This window comes from Ustilago hordei (genome assembly GCF_900519145.1).
Source record: "Ustilago hordei strain Uho2 genome assembly, contig: UHO2_mito, whole genome shotgun sequence".
NCBI lineage: Eukaryota > Fungi > Basidiomycota > Ustilaginomycetes > Ustilaginales > Ustilaginaceae > Ustilago > Ustilago hordei.
Genome location: NW_024545271.1, coordinates 136,301 through 154,269, shown reverse-complemented (window position 1 = coordinate 154,269; position 17,969 = coordinate 136,301). Strand labels below are relative to the sequence as shown.

At 39.8% G+C, this 17,969-nt stretch overlaps 6 non-coding genes across 6 annotated transcripts; 5 read left to right on the top strand and 1 right to left on the bottom strand.

The window, feature by feature from the left end:
• Positions 1 to 2,949: 2,949 nt before the first annotated feature.
• Positions 2,950 to 3,020, top strand: tRNA-Trp(CCA). The gene has a single exon. It is a non-coding gene; the product is annotated as a tRNA-Trp (tRNA).
• Positions 3,021 to 5,157: 2,137 nt separating this feature from the next.
• On the top strand, positions 5,158 to 5,228 carry tRNA-Met(CAT). Its single transcript has one exon. It is a non-coding gene; the product is annotated as a tRNA-Met (tRNA).
• A 725-nt stretch (positions 5,229 to 5,953) lies between these two features.
• tRNA-Glu(TTC) lies at positions 5,954 to 6,024 on the top strand. The gene has a single exon. It is a non-coding gene; the product is annotated as a tRNA-Glu (tRNA).
• Positions 6,025 to 6,168: 144 nt separating this feature from the next.
• Positions 6,169 to 6,239, top strand: tRNA-Thr(TGT). The gene has a single exon. It is a non-coding gene; the product is annotated as a tRNA-Thr (tRNA).
• A 1,061-nt stretch (positions 6,240 to 7,300) lies between these two features.
• On the top strand, positions 7,301 to 7,371 carry tRNA-Pseudo(TTG). Its single transcript has one exon. It is a non-coding gene (tRNA).
• Positions 7,372 to 10,443: 3,072 nt separating this feature from the next.
• Positions 10,444 to 10,517, bottom strand: tRNA-Lys(TTT). The gene has a single exon. It is a non-coding gene; the product is annotated as a tRNA-Lys (tRNA).
• Positions 10,518 to 17,969: the final 7,452 nt, after the last annotated feature.

Genomic DNA, 17,969 nt, shown 5'->3' with positions numbered 1-17,969 from the left:
CCTTACAAATTCTTCTTATTTACTTTACAATCGAATTTACTTATTAGATAAAATAGTACTAATATAATCTTAGACTTTTAGTAGGCTCTATTTTCTAAGGCGCTAGAATAATGATTGATTAAAATATAATAGTCGCGCCTAATAAAATTGACTAGTCGCCGAAGGCTTCTAAGCGTAGCCCTATCGAAGGCGCTACGCGCCTTAAAAAAGAAAGCGCTAGAATAAACAACTATTAGTATGACAACAACGCTATAAAGTCATAGATCTATAATCGCTTAAAAAAAAAAGAAGAAAACTTTTAGTACTCTACATATAAAGATAAAAAAGAACGACTGAAGTATAAAATTAATTAATTAAAAGGAGGCGCGTACGCGCGGCTTCGCCCCGCCCCCCTATAAAAATCGGCGCAGAGCGCTTTTTATTGGCGCTACTATTTATAGGAAATGAAGAAATTTTCATTTCTTTACTTTCATTATTTTGTGCTGCTTTCACTTTTAAAGCCGCGCCTATAAAAAATATTCTATTTTTTATTGGCGCGCGGTTATTTTATTTATTAATTAATCAATCTAAAAGTACTGCTTTATATACAGTTTAGTAATATTACTATATTTCTATCTTATAAAGTTATTCTATAAAATAAAGCGCCGCGCGTAGCGCCAAATCTTCGATTTTGCCTACGGCGGCACTCTTTTGTTTTATAGAATACTATTTTCTTACTATAATTGGTTACAATTACTTAGTAATGATCTAGGGTTAGCAAAGCTATTATTCTATATAAATATATTGTTAAAATGTTTAATCTATCTCGAGCTCCTATTACAGTAGTTTTTAACGAAGCACCACAACCTTGGCAACTAGGATTCCAAGATGGAGCATCACCATCTCTTATTTACTGTATCTCACTAGTCTTTCTACTATCTATTCTTGTTCTTATTAGTTGCAATGATACTTATCGAGATAAGTATAATAAAGAACTAAATATAGTAGCAGATGTACTTATCTATATTAGTATTATTTGCCTCTTCTATCTAGTATGAAACTATCTAGGTCCCGGACCTATCGAATGTGCATCAGAACTAGATCTTGAGCTAGAGCTACGAAAAGACACAAATCGCTCAATGAGCGAAAATACCAAAGCAGCAATTGTCGCGTATACTGGGATGGTTGGAACGGTTGGTGCTGCTATTCTCAAGGTGAAAGCAGGATCACCAGTAGTTAAAACAGGGATCTTTTTTGGAACGGTACTCGCCGGGGGGCGCCAATAAAAAATAGAATATTTTTTATAGGCGCGGTATTAACGGAATGCTTGAAACAGCTAATAAAGGCCACATGGCAAATATGAGCGCGCCAGTATTTGCGCGTAAAGCTCCTACTCCTAGTACTCCTATTTCAGATGTAGCCCACACTACACGCGGGAGAAGACCGCGCGTACGCGCAGGGCAACGAACATACAATATTCATTCACCTCTCGAGAATAACACGGACTCTACCGGTTCACTATTTTGGGATTACCTACCTAAATTCCTACCTGACTGGATGAACCAGGATATTGCTAGTCGACTTCCTAGTTCTCCGAATAATGGGACATACCGCGCGTAGCGCCTATTTATGCAATATAATCTTTTTATTTATATTCTGTGTATCCTGTTTTTTTTTACTCTTCTTTGTATTGGACTGATCAGTATTCTTACATGGACTAAAAACAATCGAGAGTATCTGATTGAAAAGGTACTACCAACATTTCTCGCTAAGTTTCTACCTTCTAAATCAGTTCTTGACGCGCGCGTAGCGCATCCTTATAAATAAAGTATCGCTTATCATTTATGCTGTATCATATAGTTATGGACTTTATTTTCTTTACATAAACCCTATTCCAGGAGAGCGCTTCGCGCGGAATGATATGTGACAATCTAATAATTGTACCCCGCGCTCATTTTATAACTTTGTGTTAGGGGATAATTCAACTATAATTATCCCCTGCTAATATAATCGAAGATTATATAAGGCGCGACGGCCGAAAATATTTTTTTATCGTAACTAGTTTTTAGATAAGGATTGGATTACTATTTACAATAGACCGCGCGTACGCGCTCTGTTTTCCTGCGCGTTATAAAATCAAAGATGCCTTCGGCGCGGCCTAATAAAAGTAATACTGATTAATCCCTATTTTATTGCCTTGATAAAATGATGGAACCCACGACTGGCGCCCTTTATAAGAATAGCTATCTTTTATATACTCTGAGTCGAGTACAGATGGCTTCTGTTGGGGAACTGCAAATTCTACCATCTAGGGTTCAATTCCCTCTCGACTCTACAATATCTTACCAACTCATTATTGTAAATACCGCGCCGCCGTAGGCTATAAAAAGCGCTCTGCGCCGATTTTTATTTTGTAGCGCCGCGCATTTTTTATAGGCGCCTTCTATTTTTATTAGCGCGAGTTAAAACCTTTGATTTATAAGGTTTATCTGCTCCCTCCTTATAAAATCGCGCGTAGCGCATTTTATAAGAGCCACTAAATCAAACAAAAAATTTTTAGAAGCGCGTTTAGATACATGAAAATATATCCGCGCAACTATTAGTTATTTATATATATAGATTAGCAGTCAAAAGGGGGGCGCCCTAATAAAATGCGCCTATAAAAATCTTCGGCGCAGAGCGCGCCCGCCGTAGGCGGGCGGGCGCAGCCCCCCGCGCGTACGCGCTTTAAATTTTCTAGGGCGGCGCGATTTTCTAACCCCGCGCCTTTTAAAAACAAAGCGCTAATAAAATGCGCCTATAAAAAATGCGCGGCCTATAAAATTTCTTTTAAATTTTATAGGGCGCGCTCTGCGCCGATAGGGCTACGCTTAGAAGCCTTCGGCGACTAGTAAATTTGATTAGGCGCGGATACTTTTGTCAATAAAATAGTATGAAGTATTTTATAAGTATAGTAAGAAATAATTAGAAAAGAATATCGTATAATGGTAATACTATGATCTCCAAAGTCATTTATGTTGGTTCGATTCCAGCTGTTCTTGTAAACTTGTGCTAATAAAATCTACTATTGGGCGCGCGTACGCGCGCCCTAATAAAATGCGCTACGCGCGATTTTCTAACGCGCGTCAGCGCCTTTTTCTTATGCGCGTAGCGCCCCGCCCCGGGTGAAACCCCGCGCCATATAAAATCAGCGCGTAGCGCCCCCGCCCTATAAAATTTCAAAGAAATTTTATTGGGCGGGCGGGCGCAGCCCCCCGCGCGTACGCGCTTTAAATTTTATAGGGCGGGCTCCGCTTAATTAAGATTATTGTATAGGAACTGAAAACATCTTTTATAAAGATATTCAGCATCTGTTCACCAGCTAGTGTTTACCGTAATAAAGATTTTCTCTCTATTATTGGCATACTGGCGCACCATATCATTGTTATTTACTATGCTTGCTGCTGCTAAATACATCGGATCAGGAGTAGCTGCTCTAGGACTAATCGGAGCTGGAATCGGAGTTGGAATCGTATTCGCTGCTCTAATCCAAGGAGTTTCACGAAACCCTAGCCTACGAGGTTAAAATCTGGCCTCTACAGGGTGAATTGCAAGGAGATCTTATGTAAAGATAAGAGAATTTGCAGCTAAGCTTAAGTCAGTGCCCTTCTAGTAAATAGAATAGAAACTAGAAAGCGATTTAAGAAAGTTCAACGACTAATCGGTGAGTTGCACTAACAATAACCCGGACACGAGCGCCCTGCTATTTATATTGTATTATAAATAGAAGACATAGTCTAATCTAGTAGGTGACTACTAGCTAACTTATTAAAAAGAGTTAGGTCATACCTAATAATAGGTATGTTTAATACCCAATGCAACTATTTACTTACGCAATTCTAGGATTTGCCCTATCAGAGGCTACTGGACTATTTGCGCTAATGGTATCATTCCTGCTACTTTACTCATAATTATTGAGTACTTAACGCTAAGTTAACCTATCCGGGGGGGGATAGATATTCCCCCTTTCCACCTTCGATACCTCAGTACGTATAAAATAACATTCCGCGCCCGCGCCAATAAAATCGTAGATTTTGCGCGTAGTTATAAAATCGCGCCGCCGTAGGCGCCCTATAAAATTTAAAAGAGGGCGAAGCCCGCCTACGGCGGGGGCGCTCTGCGCCGATCCCTTCGGCGCCCTAGAAAATTGAAAAGAGGGCGAAGCCCGCCTACGGCGGGCGGGCGCAGCCCCCCGCGCGTACGCGCTTGAAATTTTATAGGGCGGCGCGGTAACAAACTATCAGGTAGCCTTAACATGAACAGTAGTAGTAATACTACGAATAGCAATCATCTCATTCCGCCCCCACTTGGCGCTACGCGCGGGGATTCGCCCTGGTCTATTTTTGATTGGCTATTTTCACTTCTTCCTAATTCTATGAAGCAGGAACTGCGAAATCGAGTACCTGCAACAGATTTCAGTGAACTAAGCGCTATTGACGTGCTACACTTCCAATACAACATCGTTGTACTTCTAATTGGAGTAACTGCAATTATTGTACGCGCCTATAAAAATGCGCCGCGCTATGCGCAAAAATCTTCGGCGCGCCCAATAGGGGGGCTGCGCCCGCCCTCTTTTAAATTTTATAGGGCGGCGCGATTTTTATTGGCGCCCCTTGTTCTAATTACCATCTACCGATACTGTGTAAAATATCGAGATAGTATCGTTGAGAAATTTACACTACTTAGTAATATTATCCCATCAGATAAAGTGGTATATAATCTAATTACTGTTCTACAAATTATTGTAGTTGTTAACATTTCAACAATTGTTGTAGGGCTAAAGTTTATAATCAACCATCCATTTGTATTCAATTAAACGATATTATATATCTATCCCCCACGCGTCAGCGCCTATAAAAATGGGTCCCCGCAAAATTTACTAGTGGGCGCGCGTAGCGCCCCTGATTAGGCGTAGCGCTGTTATTTTAAAAAAGAAGCGTAGCGCGGGGCGCCTATAAAAAAGCGCCTATTTTTTATTGGCGCGGGGACCCCGCGGGGGGCGGGCGAAGCCGCGCGTACGCGCGCCCAACCAAATATATTTCTATATATATTTTCAATCATTAGAGAGTAACTTTTTATTTGATAATAGATCTGTATATATATAGTTAGTATAAGAATAGCAAAGATTAAATATATAAAGTACTTTAGTGTAAAGGTGGCACAGCAGACTCATGTCCTGCTAGACCAGTGTTCGAATCCTGGAATGTACTCAATTAAATAATTATCGCCTTGAAATAGGAATATTTAAAAATGAATTAATATTATAAAAAGAGCGCGCCTAATAAAATGAAATTTACTAGTAAATTGAATTTTCTAAGCGTAGCCGCGCTATGCGCCGAAGATTTTTGCGCATAGCGCGGCGCACTATTAAACTAAAATGATGCGGCCGTTTTAAAAAGCGGCAAAATTTACTAGTAAATTTTATAAGCGTAGCGCAAAATTGAAAATTTTCTAACCTCACATCTAGTTGAATATAGAAATATTCTATCATACTTTATTACCGCCCCCTTCGATTTTAATTCTCCCTATCATAATGCTTGTATTTGTATAGTGCTAATAAAATTACTAGCGGTTAAAAAATCAAAGATGCGGGCCGCCGTAGGCGCCGAAGGGATAGAATATTTTTTATAGGCCCGCCCTGAAAATAAGGGATTTTATAGCCACTACTTTATAAATTGTGATTTATTGCGGTTATAAAATTGAAAATTTGGCGCTACGCCTAATCAGGGGCGCTACGCGCGCCCCCTAGTAAAAGTAAATTTTGCGGGGGCGCCGCCCTATAAAATTTCAAAGAAATTTGCGGGCGCCGAAGGGATAGAATATTTTTTATAGGCGCCCCACCCTATCTTCGATTTTTGCGCGTAGCGCGGCCACTACTAATAAAGCGCTACGCGCGGATGGGTTTAATTTATGTATATATATATATATAGGTATAGGTCTCTTAGTTTAAAGGTAAAACAGTAGATCTTCATTTTACTAATAGGAGTTCGATTCTCCTAGAGATCAGTAGATTTAGATCTATAAAAAAGAGATATGCGCTCCGCGCGGAATAGTGCGCTACGCGCGATATTCTAAAACCGCCGTAGGCTGTTAAATTGTAATGGGCGGGCGAAGCCGCGCGTACGCGCCTAGTTATAATATAATAAAAATGTCGACTTAGTTTAGTGGTAGAATAGGTAACTTGTAATTACTTGACACTAGTTCGATTCTAGTAGTCGGCAATATACTGTAAATATAAATAGTAGTAACTATAAAAATACTATATAATCTAAGATCGCGCATTCTTTTTGTGCGCGCCAATAAAAAATCGAAGATTTTTTATAGGCGCTTTCCCTTATGCGCGTTATAAAATCGAAGATGCGCCCTCCGGAAAAATAAGGGAAAAGCGCCGCGCGTAGCGCAAAATCTTCGATTTTGCCTACGGCGGGGGGTTATAAAATCGCGCGTAGCGCCCCCGCCCTATAAAATTTCAAAGAAATTTTATTGGGCGGGCGGGCGCAGCCCCCCGCGCGTACGCGCTTTCAATTTTATAGGGCGGAGCCGCGCGTAGCGCCTTCGATAGGGCGGGGGGCGCCCGTTTTAAAAAAAGGCGAAAAATTTCCTAGTAAATTTGATTAGGCGCGTCTTTTAAAATCTTAGAATCTTTTTATAAAAAGAAATTTATATATAAACGAATTAGAAATTTCCACTATATAAATTCTATAAATGGAATGTGGCTATCACCTAATAATAGTTAATATAAATGTGCTATCGCGCGTAGCGCGGATCTTATAGATTGTAGTAATAAAGAAGGGGCCGCCGATAGGCGCGCGTAGCGCCTTCGATTTTTATTCCGTAGCGCGCCCTAGAAAATTGAAAAGAGGGCGCCTACGGCGGGCGCGCTCTGCGCCGATAGGGTGGGGCGCCTATAAAAAATATTCTATCCCTTCGGCGCCGGCAAATTTATTTTCAATTTTATAGGGCGGCGCGCCCGCAAAATTTACTAGTAAATTTGATTAGGCGTAGCGCAAAATTTTACAAATGTAAATAAAAATCTTCGATTTTGCGCGTAGTTATAAAATCGCGCGTAGCGCATTTTATTAGCCCTCCTTATAGTGAGGTTCTGTTCCTATTGATATAGTATTCTATTTTTACATAATTGTATAGAATTATAAGTATAAGTGGTAATATAGGATCTCGTCTAAAGGAAAGCCTGCGGCGGTAATGAGAATGGTTAAAAAAAGTAATAGTAATACTACCTGATAGTAGACTACTATGATAAGAATACTAATAAAGTAAAATGTAGGATGTCGTCTAAAGGAAAGACTTTCTTTTTTGGTGAGAAAAATAGTTGTTCGATTCAACTCATCCTAGTTATTGTTTGTGCTTATAAACCGAATATTTATAAGTATTTATAAAAGTAGAAGTTTAAACGGCCGCGCGAAATTTAACTAGTTAAATTTATAACCGCGCGCCAATAAAAAATAGAATATTTTTTATAGGCGCGGCTATATTAATGTAAGAAAGAATCCACTTGTTAAGGTATAGTTTACCATCTTGTAGTCGAACAAATACGAAGGGATATGAATTCCTTCTAGTTGGGATAGTTTCTCACAAGCTTTATTACGAGAGAGAGTTAGCAATAAATGTTTGGCTAGGTTCTAGAGTGCGCTAATAAAATGCGCCGCCGTAGGCAAAATCTTCGGCGCAGAGCGCGCCCGCCGTAGGCGCCCTCTTTTCAATTTTCTAGGGCAACGCCGCGCGTACGCGCGCGCGCAAAAATCTTCGCCCATTGGCGCGTGCATAGAATAGGTTTTTGAATAGAAGAATTATAACTACTCTCTTTCATGTTTTCATTACGAACTTTCATGAATGCTAATAAAATATCTCCGCGCCTTCTTTTTTTTTTTTAAAAAAAAAAAGAGGCGGAGCGCAAAATTTACTAGGAAATTTTATAAGCGTAGCCGCGCGGCCCCGCCGAAGGCTTTTAAAAACAAAAAGAAGGGCGCCCAATCGGCGCCTATAAAAAATATTCTATCCCTTCGGCGCCCGCCCTATAAAATTTCAAAGAAATTTTATTGGGCGGGCTTCGCCCTCTTTTAAATTTTATAGGGCGGCGCCCAGGCGGGCGCGCGTAGCGCCCCGCGCGTACGCGCTTGAAATTTGCGGGTTAAAAAAAACAAAAAGGCGCTGACGCGCGGGGCTCCTAATAAAATCTTTTATAACGCGCGTACGCGCCTTTTTATGCTCCTCCGGAAAAATAAGGCGCGACAAAAAGAATGGCTAAGAAAATTTTCAATTTTATAACTCCATAGTAAGTTGATATTCTGTGGTAGCATTTTCAATTGGTGTAGTAGTAATGGCAAAGTAGGCGCCTATAAAAATCTTCGGCGCGGCTACGCTTAGAAGCCTTCGGCGACTAGGAGGGCGAAGCCCTTGCGCGCGCGCGTACGCGCGGCGTTATAAAAAGCGCTCTGCGCCGATTTTTATTAGGCTCTTTCAATAGCCTTTTTAATTGTAGAAGAGGTAATACCAGCAAGTAGTTGTGCTTGTGCTTTAGATTCAAAGCTGAAAAGTAGTTTATCACCGCAAAAATCTTCGATTTTTTATGGCGTAGCGCCGCGCGTAGCGCCTTCGATTGGGCGCCCGCAAAATTTACTTTTACTAGGGCGCGTACGCGCGGCTTCGCCCGCCCTCCATTTTATTAGGCGTAGCGCATTAAAAAAAAAACAAAGAAGCGTAGCGCGCCCTAGAAAATTTCAAGCGCGTACGCGCGGGGCGCTACGCGCGCCCGCGCCGCCCTATAAAATTTCAAAGAAATTTGCGGGCGCCGAAGGGATAGAATCTTTTTGCCTACGGCGGCGCCGATTGGGCGCGCGTACGCGCGGCTTCGCCCGGCGTAGCGCTTATAAAAGTAAACAGGTGCGATTTTTCCGCTTTAATAAGTTTCCTTTTTTGTGATAGTGTCTCACTTGTAACAGTCGGATTAAAAAGATCTCGAACTACATTTAGTTCTGAATGTAGTGTATCGATAAAGTATTGTTTTATCTTAGTTACATCAATTGGTTTGTACTGAGTAGGATCAATACGTAGAAGAGTTAGTGAAATATTTTTGCTTCTTTTTCTTATGCGCGTTAGAAAATCGAAGGCGCTACGCCTAATCAGGGGCGCTACGCGCGCCCGCCGTAGGCGGAAATTTTGCGCGGGCCGAAGATTTTGCGCGCGCGCGTACGCGCGGCGTTATAAAATCAAAGATTTTATTAGCGGCCGGGTGTAACCCGCGCGTAGTTATAAAATCAAAGATGCGGGCCGCCGTAGGCGCCGAAGGGATAGAATATTTTTTATAGGCCCGGCCTCCCATAATAGTAAAAGAATGCGCTACGCGCGTAGCAATAAAAATCTACGATTTTTATAGGTCGTAGCTGTGTTGATAGAAAATTCTCATTAAAGTATAGTGGCGGTATAAAATGAATATTTCGGTGTCTTACGTGTACTTTGGCCTACTAGAGATACTCCTGTTGGATTATAAGTCCAAATATAGAGCCAAAAAAAGAGGGGCCGCGGCCGCGCACTGAACTCATTAATTAGTTTTCGATTGTTGCGCGGGTCTTTAACCTTTAGCATATCAAAAGTACATGGAGGTAGGTTACTTGTTCCGCCGTTTGGCGGAAAATTCTTACTCCAATTTGCACCACTAACTTTTGTATTTACACTTTTAGCATATAGAGGTAGTGGACGGCGCATTCTTTTCTTCTTTTTGACGCTAATATAATCGAAGATTATATAAAGCGCATTAAAAAAAAGCGGGCGCGGATCAGTACCATTAGAAATTTCTGTAATATCTCGTCTCTTACGTTCTTGTTTTGTAAATTTATGCTAATTTTTGGAAAAATGCGCTACGCCTCTTTTTTTTTTCTTAAAAAAAAAAGAAGGCGCCTATAAAAATGCGCCGCCCTAGAAAATTTCAAAGAAATTTGCGGGCGCCGAAGGGATCGGCGCAGAGCGCCCCCGCCGTAGGCAAATTTATTTTCAATTTTATAGGGCGCCTACGGCGGCGCGATAGGGGACCCAAAAAAAAGTTGACCGTCTTAGAAAACATTTCCCGTTCTAATGAGAAAGAAATTATGAAAAGGTTCTGTAGATAGCTTAATACATCTACTACTAAGAATATTCCTTTAAAATGAAGGAATACCTGACAATGTTTATAACATTGGGGCCCCTATATAATAAATCTCTTATATAGTGCATGTATTGGATAATAAAGAAGTATATAAAGTTTATTATAGATATCTACTAATATAGGAAGATAAATTCTTATAAACGATATCTCTCTTTACTGCTAGAGAATGTAATGAGAATGGTTGTTCGATTCAACCCGGGCTTCGCCCGCCCTCTCCGATAGGGGGGCTTCGCCCCCCCCCCCGCGCGTACGCGCATAGAAATATATGAAGATAGTAGGGCTCGAACCTACGACCTCGATATTAAAAGTATCGCACTCTAACCAACTGAGTTATACCTTCTTTATATAGGTTACTTAAGGACAAACCACTATTGGCGAGGTGTCGGCGATTGCTAATTGTCTGGGATATTACAAACTCCCTTAGGAGTTCGAATCTCCTTTTGTCCGTTGTTAGTAATAATATACCTATATATAGGAATTCCAAAATACATAAAAAATGGGAAACTTTTTTAGCTACTCTCTTCATATTCGTATTTACTAAAAATGAAGTCCTCAACGCGACTGGGCTTCGCCTTCCCGCGCGTACGCGCTTTTTGTTTTTGGTTTTGCTAATTAGGAAATGCGCCGCGCGTAGCGCAAAATCTTCGATTTTTATTTTGTAGCGCCTTCGATTTTGCCTACGGCGGGTAGCGCCAAATCTTCGATCGGGGGGCGCCCTCTTTTTCTTTTTTTTTGATTTTGATTTTCATTTTTATTTTCATTTTTTTATTACAAAAATGCGCAAAAAAATATACGATTTTTATTCCGGCGTAGCCGCGCAAAATCTTAGGCGCGGCTACGCTTAGAAGCCTTCGGCGACTAGTAAATTTGATTAGGCGCGGAGCGAGAATAAAATAGTAAAATGCATTAGTATAAAGCAAAAGATTGAACTAAAAAGAAAGTAACTAGACTAAGAGGATTTCCCACAGCAATTTGCAGTGGTACGATGGCTTTACTCTACAAATGCTAAAGATATTGGTACACTGTATCTAATCTTTGCTGTATTTGCAGCTATGATTGGGACAGCATTTTCAGTACTAATCCGAATGGAACTAGCAGCACCTGGAGTACAATACCTTAACGGAGACCATCAACTATACAACGGTGCGCCGTCTAACACTTGGTATCGTCGATATCGTATCTTTCGTGCTCATTTCTTCAATTATCTTACGTGGTTCGAACGGTTTTACTTCCGGATGTTCCCTCATAAGATCCTCTGCTGGAATAACGTAGATAGCGCATATCCGGTTTACCCAATTGATGGTTCGGAACCTGGTTACGAATGGACTCGATCCCAATCGGGTCACAGTCATGACATTTATGGTCGATTCTTCGAACGTAATAAACAGGGTTCTGATCATAACCGTAAAGCACCTAGCTCAGCCAACTCCGGCCAACGGGGTGGTGAAAATAGCATGCTAGGAAAGCTGCGTGCAATAATCGTAGCGAGCTACGGGCTATATGGTGAGGTTAACAAATCCCTTTCAACATGCAACACCAGTCTTAGTTCTGGACTTACTTGTTTCATTCGAAAAGGTAAGGCTCTATTTCTGGCCGGAACGAATTACGTTGTGTCGTTCTGGTTCAATTGGGCGAGTGGATGGGTCACAAGTAGTGATCACAATGCGTGGGGACACCTAAGTAGCCCAATAGGAGGACGCGTAGCGCAATCGTCTTCCTGCGGTACCAATGTGGAATTCGGGATCACCCGATCGAGGAAACTCGTGGGGTGACGGAGCTCTCGTACTAGCTTCTAATACTGTAACTCGAAACAAGATTTCTAATGCTCGAAATTACAGTACTAAAGTGAAGGGGAGCAGCAATGGATTCGCTGTGGACTCTATGCCGGCGGGTATGGAGAAACTGCAGCAGCTTATTACAAGCAATGTCAATAATAAAGCTCTGGTTAATACCAATATTATGCATATTATGTCTGATCTCGATCTACTTATCGCTGCTTATGCTCGAATCAAAAGTAAACCTGGTAACATGACTCCAGGTATCGACACTGAGACACTGGATGGAATCAACATGGATTACTTCCTACGACTGCAACGAAATCTACGATCAGGAGCATTCCAGTTCCGACCGGCTCGGCGAATCGAAATCCCAAAACCGAATGGTAATGGTACTCGACCGCTAAGTATTGCTAGCCCTCGAGATAAAATTGTTCAGGCGGCTATACATCTAGTTCTCGAAGCAATCTTTGATTCTAGTTTCAGTGTGCACTCACACGGATTCCGGCCTGGTAAAGGCTGTCACACAGCTCTGAAAGAGCTTCGTAATACCTTCACTTCAGTGAACTGGTTTATTGAGGCAGACATTTCCAAATGTTTTGACTCCTTTGACCACAAACTACTAGTGCTAGCGGTCTCTGAGCGGGTGCAAGATCAGGCATTTATAGACCTTCTGTACAAAGCACTTAAGGTGGGATATATCTTCCAGGAGAAATATTTCACATCCGAGCTAGGAACACCCCAAGGGTCTGTAGTTAGTCCTCTTCTATGCAATGTCCTGCTGAATAAGCTTGATCTATGGCTAGAAGAGTATATGAGTAGCTTTAATAAAGGCTCTCGGCGAAAGACAAACCCGCGTCGCCTAACTCGTGCAGGGAAACTGTCAGAAGTTCATGCCCGTAATATTGGTTGCCGGATGGCAAATGATCCAGATTACAAACGAATGATGTTTGTTCGTTATGCGGACGACTTCATTATTGGTATTATTGGATCTAAAGAAGATGCTACTGAAACTCGAGATAATCTTCGAACCTTTCTAGCAGATCAACTTAAACTTGAGCTTAGTATGCAAAAGACTAAGATCACACACGCTCGTAGCGAGCTGGCACACTTCCTAGGAACTGATATTCGGATTACTCCACTAGAGCTTCGACCAGTTCGAACAAGTATTCGATCAGGGGAAACTCTTATCAGTAAGGCAGGAACTCGTCCACAACTACTATGCCCTATTAATAAACTGGTAGATAAGCTAGTAGCTCGAGGAATGGCTAAACCTGGAGGGGTACCAACTCGTTGGGGTCGGATGATTCATTTTGAAACTCATCAGATTGTTAAACACTACTGGACTATTTGGCTAGGTATTAGTAATTACTATAGCTTTGTCAATAACACAGGTAGCCTCGGGCGAATCTTTTACATCCTAAAATATTCATGTGTGCTTACGCTGGCGGCCAAACTAAAACTTGGTACGAAAGCGAAAGTGTTTAAGCGATTTGGTAAGGAGATCGCTATCCTAGATGCAAATGGTAAAACACTTGCTTCAATGCCAAATCCTTCTCTTGCCAATACTTTCAAATTTTCTACTAATGATACTAACCCGCGCGTAGCGCATTCGACTTGAACAACTTGGGCGAGCTACCTTCCGGTCACAAGCCGTTCTAGATAGTCCTTGTACGCTATGCGGTACGGAAATTGATCTCGAAATGCATCATGTTCGTGCTATCAAGGATGTGTCAAAGCATCCTAAGGACTTCATGACTGCAATGATCTCACGGATGAACCGAAAGCAGATCCCAGTTTGCCGACCGTGTCACAATCGGATTCATAATGGTTCAGTAACAAAGGCAGATCTTAAAGGGAAATAGTTTTTTTTGTTGCGCCCCCTTGAAAGAGATATACTTTGTTTGAAACACTTCTTGTAATGGGTATAATTTCTTGTGGAGAGCCGTATGATGCGAAAGTATCACGTATGGTTCGGAGAGAGGATTCGTGGCCTAACAGTCCTGTCTTATACGTTATAAATCTTAACGGCAAGCACGATTCATGGCTAAGTCTACCTACTCTACTAATCATTACAGCACACGCTTTTGTAATGATCTTCTTTATGGTTATGTTTGTATTTACCTCATACAATGAAGGACTATTTAATATAACTATTAATACTAAACAATATAGTACAGCTAGCAATGTGAATAAGAAAAAACTAGATCCTAATAAAGCACCACACCGTCACACCAAACATATTATTAAAGATCCGCGCGTACGCGCAATAATCGTGATCTTATTGCTGCTATTGCTAAGAAAGCAGTCGGTCTTTCTATTTTTACAACTGAAAATGGTGCTTGTTATATCGGTAGTTCTATTTCTCTATATGCTCGAGTTATTTCTTACTTTATGCCGCCCTACGGGCATCCTTAAGAAAGGAGATCGACGAGTACTTCGATACTTCCACAAATATGGATTTAAAGATGTTACACTGACTCTTCTTATTATGGATCCTAATAGCACTAGTGAAATGGCAGTACAGCTAGAACAGTATTGTATGGATACTCTGCTGCCAGATCTTAATGTAGATCCAGTAGCTAGTAGTTCTGGTTACCACGAACCGCCTTCGGCGTCAGAATATTGGCGTGATTACCTTCGAAAACTACGAGGAACTAAAGTATTTATCTATGATACTGAAACAGCACAACTTGTATTTATGAGCGATAGTGTTCAATACATTGCAGATCATGTAGGTATCCATCGATCTACAATTGTACGATATACGACTACTGCAGAACTATTTCTTAATCGTTTTCTAATTAGCGGGCCCCTATTACTGAAATGGAGAATACAGAAAGTATGACTCTAGATCAGTTTCTTAATCTTCTAAGCAATACACGTAGTGAACACAATAATGCTACAGTACAACCTAATAGTAAACCTATTCTAGCAGAAAATGTGCTATATCCGCCGTAGGCACTAACTAAAAAATATAAGAGTCTTCATTCTTTTGCCGCGCCCTCTAAAAGAGGGCGCTACGCGCGGAAATTAAAGGAGATCGAGTTACTATTCGAAAGTATCTGAATAGTGAATCTAAACTTCTATATCGAGAACAATGGAAACTTAGTTATATTAAATAAGGAACTTTGTTTTCCCCCTTCAAATAATACAAATAATGCATAGCCGGGTTATGTAAGTATAACTCGAATCTTGCTATATGCTGGAAACTCCTTAGAGCCTAATAAACTAGAATTTAGTGTTCTACTAAAATTCAGTAAAATATATTAGGATTGGACAATCAGCAGGAAACCAAAGATTTTATTAACTATTTAATCAAGTAGGATCCTCAGAGACTACACGCGAGACGTTTTTTTTTATTGATATGTAGTATATATTATATAAATAATTACTAAATAATGAAAAGGATGAAGATATAGTCCGACTCTACAGGAAACTGTAGAGAAAATCGTATGCCAGCTATGGTAGGAGGTTTTGGTAAAATAAAAATTGGAGAGTATTCTATTCAACGTTCATTTTATAAAATTAATCGATCAAAAAAAGAGAAAATTATTCAAAGTATTATCAACGCTAAAGAAAAAATTCCGGATCTTCGGCGCTTTGGTCCTTATCTAGCAGGTCTTATTGAGGGTGATGGTACTTTTGCTATTAAAAATCCTACTAATCAAAGTAATCACTATAATCCTCATATTATAGTAGTTTTTAAAATAGCTGATCTAGAACTAGCTAATTTTCTATGTAAGTTCACAGGTTGTGGTAAAGTAGAAGTAAAAAAAGATCGTAATTACGTACTATGGAAAATTACGAAAATTATTGATGTCTATATTATAGTTTCAGTCATTAATGGATATATGCGAACACCCAAACATGAAACACTTATTCGTTATCTAACATGGTATAATAATTATAGTATAGATAGCACTGACTATTCTATGAATCTTCCAAAACTAGTAATTCTACCTATTGATATTAGTAATCTCAGTAGTAATAGTTGGCTAAGTGGATTTGTTGATGCGGATGGTCATTTTGCCATTTCTATTACTAAACGTCGTAATGGGAAAATTCGTATTATTTCTCGTTTCTCACTAGAACAACGTATAAACTATCATCGTGATACTAATCTACAAGAAAAAACAAGTTATTCTAGTATTATGATATCTATTGCTGAACTACTTAATGGTAGTCTATATACTCGATCACGAACTGTAAAAAATAAAACATATTACAGTTATATTGTGATGTGTTTTAATAAAAATAGTAAAGAGCAAGTAATACACTATTTTGAGAAATATCCACTATGGTCAAGTAAGTATCTAGATTATATAGATTGAAAAATTTCTGTTCAAGCTAATCAAGACACTATTAGTAATGAACAAGTTTCTCTACTGCGAAAAGATTTTAATAGTACTCGTACTACTTTTACTTGGAAGCATCTATCGAATTTTAATAACGCGCGTCCGCGCCTAATCGGAGAATAGAATACATCTCTTTAATTTAAATAAATTGCCGTGTTTTCAGCAATGAAAACTTATTACGCTACTATTCGCGGGAAACTCTTAAAGCCATAAGTACTATTTTTCTAAAAATAGCTATATTTTCAATTTTATAATTGCTACTATCGTAGGAAAAAAGTAAAAATCTTATGTGATACATTGACAATCCGCAAGAAACCAAATCTACATTTACTTATATACCATATCGTAGAAAATAGGATCTTCAGAGACTATACGTAGCGCTCTTATTTATAGTATATTATAACGTAAAACTATATAGATACAACAAGTTAAAATCGGGACTACTAGTAATCTTTTTTATTACAGTTATTAACCGCGCCAATAAAATCGAAGATTTTTATAGGCGCATTCAAACAACCTACTTAAATAAGATGAAGAGATAGTCCAAACATAATAGAAATATTATGAGAAAATTGAATTACCTTGTACCTGTTATGATCGGTGCTCCTGATTATAAATATAAGAAATTTATACGACTACTAACAACTATAACATCCCGACCTAAATTTGGTGCTTATCTAGCAGGACTTTGGGAAGGAGATGGACACGCCTTCGGCGGATTCCTAATACTACACACGCTCCAAGTGGAAAGCGATATACTCCTCATTTTGCAATTACTTTTAATGAAGTTGATTACCCACTAGTACTAGTACTTAAAAATCTACGCCCCACTTTGTTTGAGGTGGAACGATCCGACATAAAAAGGAAAATTCAGCTTACGTTCTAGTAATTACTAGTATTTCCGGACTAACTATGATTATTAATCTGATGCCTTCGGCGGGTATCTACGTACTCCAAAAATGGATCAATTTAATAAACTAGTTACTTGGATCAATAATAATAGTAATAACAATTTTACTATTAATGAACATGATACTAGTTCAATTCTGAAAAATGCTTGGCTGCGCCCTAGAAAATTGAAAATAAATTTGCGGGCGCGGATTTATTGATGCGCGCCAATAAAAAATAGGCGCGCCGAAGGCGCGCTTTTTTATAGGCGCGGATCTTTCTCTATCAATATTCGAAAGAAAACGCCCTAGAAAATTGAAAAGAGGGCGCCTACGGCGGGCGCCCTAGAAAATTTAAAAGAGGATGGCGCGGAAAAGGAAAGGATCGAATTGAGGCTCGAGTACGTATTGAACAACGGCAAGAAGACCCGCGCCTATAAAAAAGCGCGCCTTCGGCGCGCCTATTTTTTATTGGCGCACAGGGAAATCTTACGAATCAATTCTTAAACTTATCGCTGAAACTTTTGGAGTTCAACTAACTACTACTATTCATAATGGTAACATTTATTATTATGTAATTGCTATTACTAGTCCTGCTAAACTAGCTATTCTAATTAACTATCTTAATGAGGGGCGGGGTGAAACCCCGCGCGTACGCGCGCGCCAATAAAAAATAGAATATTTTTTATAGGCGCATTTACTAGTAAATACCTAAATTTCAAAGATTTTTCTAATTGTGTAGATATGATGCTAAATAAAGAACATCTCACTA